Below are 12,368 nucleotides of genomic sequence, written 5' to 3' on the forward strand. Positions count from 1 at the left end.
CGAGGGGGAGATCTGCTGGTGCTAAAATTAGCCCGCCAGCCCAGCCCCCTGGGGGTGGGGCGGGAGGCAACTTTAAAATTTCAAATGGCAACCATTTTTTATTGCAGAACCAGTTCTACATAAAAAAACTACGTACATTTTGTCTTAAACATTTGTTTTGATTCTTGGTAGTTGCCATTGTAATTCAAGAAAATCCATGTTCTCATTTTTGCGTGGAAAATGGTTACGGATAGATAAAAAAATATTGAAGTAGGATGTTTGGTTAGTTCTCTAGCTAGTCAGATGATATGTTTGATAATTAAAAGTTGTGTGGCCTTATGAGCACGAAACAAGCAAAACTTACCGAATCTGCGAAAAAAATTAATACAGTATTTGTGTCGTGTCACCGCCAGACACCACACTTGCTAGGTGGTAGCCTTTAAATCGGCCGCGGTCCGTTAGTATACGTCGGACCCGCGTGTCGCCACTATCAGTGATTGCAGACCGAGCGCCGCCACACGGCAGGTCTAGAAAGACTTCCTAGTACTCGCCCCAGTTGTACAGCCGACTTTGCTAGCGATGGTTCACTAACAAAATACGTTCTCATTTGCCGAGACGATAGTTAGCATAGCCTTCAGCTACGTCATATGCTACGACCTAGCAAGGCGCCATTATCAGTTGCTATTGATATTGTGAAGAATGTACTGACAAGAGCTACGTTCAACATTAATGGATTAAAGTTAAGTATTCTACCAGTTACCTCCTTTTTTCTAAGTTCTAATTACCTTGTCCTGTTCGAGACCTCACGCCAGCCTGCGTGAGCTTAAACGTGTGCCTTTCGGCTTCCTCTCAATTTAGTGGGTTGGTCTCCTGCCAATCCACAACAATCTGAGTCAACATTTTTAAAACTCTAATTCCTCTCTCTCAAACCCTATGGAGAGAGAGGGAGTTTTAGTTTTAGTGAATCAATAAAGTAAGTATTTGTTATTGAGGGCAGGTAACTGGGGCGTTAGTGGCCACCAGGCAAGAAAAATTAACCGCTGGTTGGGCTTAACAAATTGTAACAAGTTGAACGCAGTAAATAGTAACAAGAAGTCGAGGAACGCTAATCAGATCCGCCTTCCCCAAGCACTCCACTCGCTGCTCTTCGCCTCGGCGACACTGCGAGCAGCGACACGAACCCGAGTCACTGGAGAATCGCGAGATGTCACAATGGTGGAGGTTTCTCTACTTGGCCTGAAATGCACTCATCTGAAAGCTTGCTGGATCCGGTTTACGACGAGGTCGTGCACCCTCGTGACCGCAGCCCTTCCATCTGGCAGTCCACGCGCGCCCCTAGTAGTCCCGGTGTGTTTTCGCACTGCACGGATCTGGCGTATCCCGAGTCCCCAACCGAACTCGCCACTCACATGACCTGGAAAAACAACGACGTTGCTCCAAAGATAGGGCAATAGTCACTACATATCGATAACCGCCACTGCTGCCAATAGCGGACAGGCAACGCCTGCGAAACCGAGTGGCGCCAGTCAATACGAGAAGAAGACAAGGAACCGCAACCATGCCAACTTAACGATACCGTCTGGCCTCCAACAGAGGGCGGAAACCTACCAAACAGCACCAATTTTACAAACCTTACTTACATCCTCATAGTAGAGCTAGTAGCGGAACTCCTGTCCGAGTGACGCAAAACTTGAACAGACGTCATCATTCAGGTGTAGAAACACGCCTACAAACTTTCGTTTATTTCGCACAACTTCTTCTTGGCCTTCCAGTTTTTTTCCGTCCGTGTAGCATAAAAAGCATCGATTCAGTAACGCTTCCTTTAAGTAGAACTTCAGCTGCTCTGATACTGGACGATTTCTTTCCAATCCAGATATTGCAAATCTGCTAAAATAACGAGAAAAGTTATTTCAGTTTCCGAAGGAGACTGTTGTCGGAAATGCGCCTTGTAATTGAATTCGTCACTCGCCTTGACAGGAAATTATTTCCTTTGATAGAGTAACCTGCTCGCGGAAGCCATTTCGCTGGCCATGTGCCGGGCTATTACGGAAGTTAACAAACGGTAAACAGAGGCGGACGTGGTGGGGGAGCCAGCCAGACCGGAAGTGACGCGTGTCGCATCGCCAAAGCGCACCCTCTGATTGCAAGATGGCGGAAGGTGACCTGCCTCACCAAGTGTCGCAGCGCAGTATACGGAGTGATAAGTATTTAAACCAAAAAATTCTGGGAGGTTGTAGGGGACATCAAAACAAATATTTTTCCCTAATGTCATTTTTTCGCATGAGGATTATTTAATCCGGTGGAGGCCGTATTACGCTCTCCAGTTGATAGGGGCCGTATTACGATTTTCAGTTGTTAGAGGGCGTATTATGCTCTTCAGTTGTAGGCAACTGCTGTCCACCAGTGTAGTAGTGCATTGTCTCTGTTTACTAATGGAGCGATACATCTGGAGGGAGTACACTGATATGGTTGGTGAGTACTACGTTGGTGTGTACCAACGTCTCCATGAGACCGGGTCATTAGCAGATTACCTGGACAGGGACGCCGTCGCACGGTAAGAACGCTGCAATTTGAGGAAGCTGTCTTGCAGCATGTGGAGCGGGATCCTTCAATCAGCACTCGTGCAATTGTACGTAACATGGGAACGAATCAGACGAATGTAGCAACAATCCTTCGAGAGCAATTGTTACGTACATTTCACTTATAGCGTGCCCACAACCTGGAACCAGTTGATTATCCACTCAGAGCACAGTTTTCGCAGTGGTACCTGGAACAGTGTGAAATGCATCCTACATTTCCATCCTCTGTGTTGCTTACCTATGAAGCAACGTTCGGGCATGATGGAGTATTCAACATGCATGATTCGCATGTGTGGAGTGATGATAATCCACATGCCAGAGTTACTAGCGCTCATCAAGTGCGCTTCTTCGTTAATGTGTGGGTCGGTGTTGTTGGAGACTGTTTAATTGGGACGCATCTGCTACCTAGTTGTTGTATCTTGGTCATAAAAAAATGGGTAAGAGTTTGTTGGTTTAATTAATTTGCCGCCAAAGAAATCTTCCTCTACCGGTTTATATACTCCTCGTAGGGAAAAATGACATTAGGGAAAAATATTTGTTTTGATGTCCCCTACAGCCTCCCTGAGTTTGTCGGTTTAAATACTTTTCGCCCTGTATACAGGGTGGTCCATCTGAAGTATCTGATGAGATTATCTCGAAAACTATACATCGGGTAATAGTAGTGAGTAAGACAAGTTCGTAAGCTCAAAGGGGGACATCAAATGATGCTACACGTGACCCCCAGCCCCTGACCTCTTGGGTGGGGCAGGAAGCAACTTTTAAATCTTAAATGGAAACACCCATTTTTCATTGCAGATTCGGATTCTCCATAAAAAAGTAATCAAGTTTTGCCTGAAAAATTTTTAAACCATTGACAGAAGGCGCTGAAATCGAGAAAAATTATAATTGGGGAGGAACTCCAATGTATTTAGAATGATCCGAGAAGGACGCATCAAATCGCTACAAAATGTGCACCAATTCCTTCATTACGTCAAATTAAGCTATTTTTTTCACAAAATGTGTCCTACCTGCCACAATTTTTGATGGAGGGAGGCGGAATGGTATTAAAATCTCTTTAGGAAACTCTTCACAATTGCATTACTCACCAGGCTGCGTCGCTACCGTGGCCAAAACTGCGAACTATGTCTCAGTATAAAGGTCGGTGTAATGTGATCAGACGTCACTTCACTTTCAGACTGTGAACCGTAATCATCAACTGACGAAAGTAAATTACTCTTTAGCGAAACATGGCTCACTATCCTCCTATACAGATTGTTGATATGATCTTAATTTTAGGTGAATGCCATAACAATTACGTTGCAGCTGCGCAACTGTATGCGGATCGTTTCTCAAACAGACGACATCCAAGCGAAAACATTATTCAAAATTACACTCAACGAGCTCGAAATGGATGCATGCAACGCCCACCTTGTCCTCGCGAATGCAATGAAAATGACGCTCGTACCCTTACCGTTCTCGCGTGTGTTCAACTCGATCCCGAACTTAGTAGTCGTGCGATTCAGAGACAAACTGGAATACCGAAATCAACTGTTTTGAGGATTCTAAAGGCACATAATTATCATACGTATCATATGACACAGGCATTAACGCCGAAAGATATGCAAATACGCGTGCATTTCTGCCAGTGGGCATTGGAAATGAAAGAGGTGACAATGATTTTTTAAGATACGTTATGTTCACTGATGAAGCCACGTTCGAAAACAATGGCGAATTAAATCGTCATGATTGTCATTCTATCCACACTGCCACAGACCCGTTGACAATCAACAAAAATGGTCGTTAATGGTCTGGTGTGGAATTTTAAGCAGTTACTTTGAAACGTCCCCTTTGAAAAATTATACACGACTGTGCTTAAACTGACACACAATATTTTTTTAGCGCAACGCAATCTGACTTTCAGAAATCCCTACAAAAGAATGGCCCTGACTAACATTAACCTATACGTTTCACAAATCACTTACCTCACAAAAATCTTGGTTACTCGAGCTACTGCAATAAAGCAAGCGCCACTACTGCCAGCTACATAAAAGATTCAAACTACTGAAGGCACTAACTAATGATAGGCAAAGTTAGCAAATGAAAGAATTTAATACAGAACAAACACTGTATTTACCTTAATAGTCATATTATATATAGCAGTTCATGACAGTCTTACAAATTTCAAAACTCCGCCATCTCTCTCCGCACATCCACCACTGCTGGCGGCTCACCTCCAACTGCGCAACGCTACGCGCTGTTCACATCCAGCTGCCCCAGCCCAACACTACAATGGCAGACAACAATGCAAACTAGCCACAGACTGCACACAGCATAGCCAGTGATTTTCATACAGTAAGAAAACCTAAACAGCCTACTTACATAGCCCCCATGCTCCTCACAAAAAATTTTACAAATTGTTTTGGGCAGTGGCCAATAATGATTTGATAAAATTTTTCATAATTACAATAACAAAGATATCAAATGCACACACTTATTGATACAATGTTGGTCAAAAGCTAAACTTTCTCACAGTCCATAAAGACAGTCCTAATCGTTCATCACAGTAAAATAGCAGTGTTTTTCTCAAAGTCTGAGCAGTAAAAGAAAATGCACACGGAAGTAGTGGATTTCCATGCAGTCTTGAAGAAGTAGTGTTGTCCTTCCAACGGAAAGACAGTGCTGACTCTTCACATGCAGACAGGTAATGGGCCACAACAGAGCAAACCCACCACAGAGTCAGTCGAAGTTTTGATGAATATTGGTAGGTAGGTCGTCACAGAGCAGACCCACTGTAGTCTTGGTAGAGATTACAGTATTGATGGGCCATCAGAGGTGCAGACCCACTGCAGTCCTGGTGGAGATTGTGGTATTGGTGGGCCACCAAAGGTGCAGAGCCACTGCAGTCCTGGTAGAGATTATGGTATTGGTGAGTCAGCAAAGGTGTAGACCCACTGTAGTCCTTGTAGAAATAATGGTATTGGTGGGCCATCAAAGATGCAGACCCACTGTAGTCCATGTAGAGACGGCCAGCAACCATTTGTTGTGACTGTGCAGGTGCACAATCACCATTGAAGAGTCTTGCGGATAATATAGCAACTCCATAAACCACCACTTGTGCACTCACAAAGTTTTTTTTTCTAATTGTCCTTAGAATCAGCAATGCTGTTACCCAGTCCCTTGCTGAATTATTAACACACGTGCAAACACTATCAGTCCCTACTTCTCACATATTGTCCATATACTATGACAAACAGAAATGTGTGCAGTGAAATGTAACTTACAAGTTAATAATATGATGAACTGGTGTCAATTACAATTTTATAACATGAGAATACAATTACAAAGATACAGAAAACATCATTAAAAACATAGCAATATGGATAACATTTGTAGTAATACGGGCTTTACAAAAGAATAAAAATAAACATATACATAATGGTTACAGGAATTATGAGTACCTACATAAAAGATCAGAATAACTTTTGAAATATCAACTTCACACCTAAGCATTAAAACAGAACAGAATAAATAATGTCTAAACATCTTTACAAAGAAAATAACATATTATAAATGCAAATTATATTTGAGGATAACAGTATTCCTCATCATAGTGAATGTAGCTTAGTACTAGAACAGAAAAAAATTTCTATGAAACAGTACACAGAGACAGGAAGAAAAGAAATACACAAGGGTACACAAACACATAGTGGGATAACACAACGGGAAAGGACAGGGTTTGTTTTCAGTGTAACATTTGGTACTGCAGTCCAACCCAGAACTTCATTCCATGTATCTTTCCTCTTATTTCAATATTTGTTTCCACCAAAAAAATTCTATCCAAGCATGCTTTCTGTATTTATATGTTCACACATTTCTTACCTCATTATTTATTTTCCATTATCTTACCTCATCATTTATTTCCAAGAAAATCCTACCTAAATCTGTTGTCCCTAAACCCTACTTTTTTGGTTCATATCCTCTTTCAAAATACTTTTTTTTTTTTTGGCCAAACCATTTTCTTATAGCTTCTAAATGCATTTCTTCCAATTCATCATAGTTAGTTTCTTATATAGTCTACCCCCTCTTAAGCTAACTTAAATCTACTGAGCTCAGATGCTAAACTAAGGGACGAGGCAATGCAGCAGCACAAAACAATTAACACAAACAGTAATGATAAAAAAATACAAATGCCAAAGCAAGCAGCATAAATTAGCAGAGCAATTGCAATATTACAACTAATATAAGGCAATGTGCAGCAAACAATAAAAATAAATCAGTAGTAAAACTGGCTTAACCCAGTAATACAAAGTCAAATTTAGTAACACAATGCCTGGCAAGCAGCAGCAGCAAGTGCTATAAACCTAAACATGACAAAGCTCAAGCAGAATGAATATTACACTAAAAAAATGGCCATGGCTAATACCTATGTCACATCTTAACACTATAGTGATGCATCACGAGAACTTACACTAGCAGATAAGTTACCAAATCGTAAAGAAATTATTTATGCAATTCCTGTGAAGGGAAATGTCTATTTATGTGCCCTCGTTTTCTTGGAAGTAGATCATAAATTTCTTATTGACTGGATCTGTAGGCATAAAATAACTATATTAGAACATATATTAAATTTTATTTTAACCAATGCTGCAGTGCAGCTAGAAACTAGATATTAAAAAAAATGGGCAAAGTAAGGCGTCAAACGTCATTCACTAGCCATATGGCATTTCATAATGCAGTAAACAATCTTTCAACTAACAAGACAATAGACATAAAATGTTTCTCATCATTTCATTTCAGTAAATATCATAAATTAAGAACTCTACAGTGTAATCATGTTTTCAAGTTTGAGGGTATCGTATTTACGATGCTTTCTACAAAGGAATGTCGATAGTGAGGATAATGGCCTCCCCTTTTTTTTTATACCACCTAGTGGCTTTTTCTCAAGGCGGCTGGCACACCTGGCCACTCACATCGAATTATGTCACGGTCACTTACCTTTCTTGCCGAAATATTTACGACAGCAGTTTTCGCTACAGTGACAGTCTCATATAAAAATTTGCGTTAGAAATGTGTAGAAACAAAATCCTGTAAATATAACAGCGTCCAAAAAATTTTTGCCAGCATTGTGATACATTCACGCGTATACACACATTTCATAACTCTTAAAGTACGATTCTTGGTTTCCAACAACCTTTTTCACAAACAAGAGTCCCTAACCACTACTCATTATTCCTTACCTTATTACACATATATATATTCGTAGGACCGTATTATTTTCACCGAAATGTTACTGGGGAACCTTATTTACAACTTCTCCGCGATGATTTGTTGGACAAATGGAAGATGTTGATTTAGAAACTAGGCAACGAATGTGGTTCCAACAGGACAGAGCAGCTCCCCATTATGCTAAAAATGTACGGAACGTTTTAAATTTATGGCACCGTGGTGGCTGACCAATTCAGTGGTCTCCACTTTCACCAGACCTAACGTCTACTGATTTTTTATTGTGGGGTTATTTAAAAAATATTGTTTGTGAAAGACAGCTCACAACCTTAAACAATATGGAGCAACGCATTCAAAGAGCGTGTGCAGCCGTACCACGAGATGTGTTGCTCAAAATTGTGGACAACTTTCGCAGACGATTGACTTTATGCATTGAAGCAAATGGGGATAGTTTTGAACAATTCCTTTGTGGCTACTTTCATTAATTAAACACCCCAACATGTGAGAGGCAAGGGAATTCATACTAATGAAGCACCCCAACATGTGAGAGGCAAGGGACCCACACTAATGAAGCACCCCAAGAAGTGAGAGGCAAGGGGACTCACACTAATTAAGCACCCCAACAAGTTAGAGGCAAGGGGACTCACATTAATGAAGGACCCCAACATGTGAAAGGCAAGGGGACTCACACTAATGAAGCACCCCAACAAGTGAGAGGCAAGGGGACTCACACTAATGAAGCACCCCAACAAGTGAGAGGCAAGGGGACTCACACTAATGAAGCACCCCAACAAGTGAGAGGCAAGGGGACTCACACTAATGAAGCACCCCATCATGTGAGAGGCAAGAGACTCACTCTAATGAAGCACCCCAAAAAGTGAGAGGCAAGGGGACTCACACTAATGAAGCACCCCAACAAGTGAGAGGCAAGGGGACTCACACTAATGAAGTACCCCAAAAAGTGAGAGGCAAGGGGACTCACACTAATGAAGCACCCCAACAAGTGAGAGGCAAGGGGACTCACACTAATGAAGCACCCCATCATGTGAGAGGCAAGAGACTCACTCTAATGAAGCACCCCAAAAAGTGAGAGGCAAGGGGACTCACACTAATGAAGCACCCCAACAAGTGAGAGGCAAGGGGACTCACACTAATGAAGTACCCCAAAAAGTGAGAGGCAAGGGGACTCACACTAATGAAGCACCCCAACAAGTGAGAGGCAAGGGGACTCACACTAATGAAGCACCCCAACAAGTGAGAGGCAAGGGGACTCACTCTAATGAAGCACCCCAACATGTGAGAGGCAAGAGGACTCACACTAATGAAGCACCCCAACAAGTGAGAGGCAAGGGGACTCACACTAATGAAACACCCCAACAAATGAGAGGCAAGGAAATTCATACTAATGAAGCACCCCAACATGTGAGAGGCAAGGGACTCACTCTAATGAAGCACCACATTATGTGAGAGGCAAGGGACTCACTCTAATGAAGCACCCCAACATGTGAGAGGCAAGAGGACTCACACTAATGAAGCACCCCAACATGTGAGAGACAAGGGGACCCACGCTAATAGAGTACCCTATGGGAAGATCATTCTACTATGTCCATGTCGTTGTTCCTGGGTAATGCTAAAAGTAGGATACAGTACATTTTGTAGCACAATAGCTTAATTTGCCGTAATGAAAGAATTGGTTCACATTCTGTATCGATTTGATGCGTCTTCCTCTGATAATTCTAAATAAATCAGAGTTCTTCAGCAATTTTACTTTATTTCTCTATTTCAGCGCCATATATCAGTGGTGTAAAAAAATGTTTCAGACAAAACGATTACTTTTTTATGGAGAATACGAACCAGCAATAAAAAAATGGGTGTTTCCATTTAAGATTTAAAAGTTGCCCCCCACCCGACCCAAGGGGGCGGGGGCTATAGGTCACGTGTAGTATTATTTGATGTCCCCCTTTGAGCTTACGAACATAATCTCATCCAAAACTTCAGATGGTCTACCCTGTATATATATCGAAAAGAAGATGGTAAATTGGCCCTGACAAAAACTGCCAAGTACTAGCCACATATTTGTTACAGCTTTTAAATTGTCAAGACCTAAAGAGAGATTCCCGAAAGTGCAGCCAGAAATCTCACCACAGAACTCGTCACCACCAACACAAGAAGAAATTTATGCTCACATCAAGAAACTTAAAGGCAATAAATCATCAGGGGAGGACGGAATTGTAGTAGAACTCTTGAAAAATTTCGGCTCCGAATTCACTCAAAGAAATTACTCAAATAATCCAAAACATCTGGCAAACCGAAAAAATCCCAGATGATTCGAAGATTGCTCTGAGCCATCCACTACTTTAAAAAGGTAAAGAACTATAGGGGGATCTCCCTATTACCAGTCACCTACAAAATTCTATCAGCTTGTATCTTGAATAGAACACAACAGCAATAAGAGCCCAAAGTAAGAGAATATCAAGCAGGATTCAGACTGGAGCCAATTTTGAACCTCAAAAAACATACTCAAAATGCGAGCTCTCAGACAAAAACCTGAAATATGCACATTTGTAGATTTCAAAAAAAAAAAAAAAAAAAGATCGTACGATTCAATAGACAGCCCTCGCTATTCCAAATTTTAGAAGAGATGGGATTAGATCCCAAAACATGAAAAATCATAAAACAAAAACTAATTGGCACGAAATCTAAAGCAAAATTTATGGGGGAGACCTCAGAACATCTTGTCTCAGAGACAAACTGATGGATTCTCTCCTATTTGGTTCAAGTAGTTCTAGACAAAGTTATGGAAGAATGGGACAAAAAACTCAAGAAAAGTGGGGTTTGGAAGCCAATCTGACTGGGCATTGCCAGAAACAACCCCTACATACCACATCTTGCATTTGACAACCTGGCAATACTAACAGAATAACAGCAGACTGCAGCCAAACAACTGGAAATACTCAAAGAATGTGTAGAAAAAGTAGTTTTACGAATTTCATTTGAGAAAACTGAATTCTTCTATTCAAAAACAGAAATTGCAAGCTTGAAAACAAAATATGGTAAAATTAACAGGGTCCCCTATTATAAATACCTTGGAGAATTCATCGAACCAACAGGTTTTGAAAAAAATCTCACAGCAACGTCGCCTCCAAAAAATTAAAGAAAGGATTATAGTTAACGCAAAACCTTCACAACAAAAAAATCAATCTCAAGAGGGTCAAAAATTCGACGCTACAATACTGTCATAAAACCAGCAATTGAAATGCTAACTCTTAACAGAAAACAACAACTTGAAGACATGAAAAAAGAAAAGAAAACATTAGGAAAATTCTAGGGGGAAGAGATAACAAAGACGGTTACAGGCTACAATCAATGAAAACAACAGAAAAGTTTTCAGACATAGAAATTGATATTAGGAAAAGATGAATGAAACTCTTTGGTCATCTCAGCCGACTAGCACAAAATGGATTGACAAATAATAGGTTCTGTAACCCCACTTTTCCACACCTTGTCTAGATGAAATTCTAAAGGATCTATGAGGTGCGACAATAAAATAAGTTTCTTTGCAAGATGTGGCAACCTTGCAGGCTTGCATAGGCACAATATCTTTGACCTTGGTCTATAAGCTGCTTCCAATCCAAGCAGCACATCGATGCAACTGCTCAGCCGTGAGTTGTGCTGTAATAAGTTAACACGTGTTTGTGTCTCTAGTCACGGAAATGGAACCGCATAATATTACGCAAAGTGTGGCGTTTGCTGTGTTATTCAGTGGTTTGGTATTTAACTAATTTGTAAATGGAGATGATAATCTTATTTTATTACATTGAGTAATTACTAAATAATTTTTCTCCTGGCTAAAGATTTGATCAAGTTGCTAAAGAACTCCAAGTTAACGTCGTGTTAAAGTGTTGTCTGTAAGTTGTGTAAAGTGTCACTAAGTCACAGTTCATACAACAGATTCAATACAACTATTGATTAAAATCGAAGCAGTTATCTTCAGCAAAATGATCATTAAAACCACCGAATATCAGCCGCGCACAACACTGACGTATGTTACCTGAAACAATATTCTTCGCAACTCGTGCGTAATTAATTTCGGCTCCATACATCAGGTAGAAAAGTTTCTTATAAGGATCGTGCTATGAGCACTGTTTTTGAATAACCAATCTGATTCTAATCATTCTCATTAAAATGAGTTCGGGACCACCGGTGCACATTTATTTTTACACATTTGTATTACCTTCGGCATTTATTCTGCATAATTGCGTAATTTAAATTTGAATTTGCCGCTGAGATAATTGTAAAGATGGCGGCAGACAATTGATAGAGACTTTCTATTGTTAGAGCAAATAAGTAAATATTTAAAATGCTTATTAAACTCTATAAAATCTACTTTCGTATTGTGCACTATTTAGACTTCATCAAGCAAACATTTGATTTGTTTCTAAGGAAAACACAGACAAAAACGCGATACAAATCGCTATCATCAATGGCTGCGCTGCTTGCAGCGGAAAGAAATAATTAACACAGATAATGCTTACTGAGAGAGGAATTAAAGTTACAAATAATTATTCACTCATATTTATAATAATAATGAACTCTATTTTCAAGTAA

This window comes from Schistocerca serialis, chromosome 12 (assembly GCF_023864345.2).
Source record: "Schistocerca serialis cubense isolate TAMUIC-IGC-003099 chromosome 12, iqSchSeri2.2, whole genome shotgun sequence".
NCBI lineage: Eukaryota > Metazoa > Arthropoda > Insecta > Orthoptera > Acrididae > Schistocerca > Schistocerca serialis.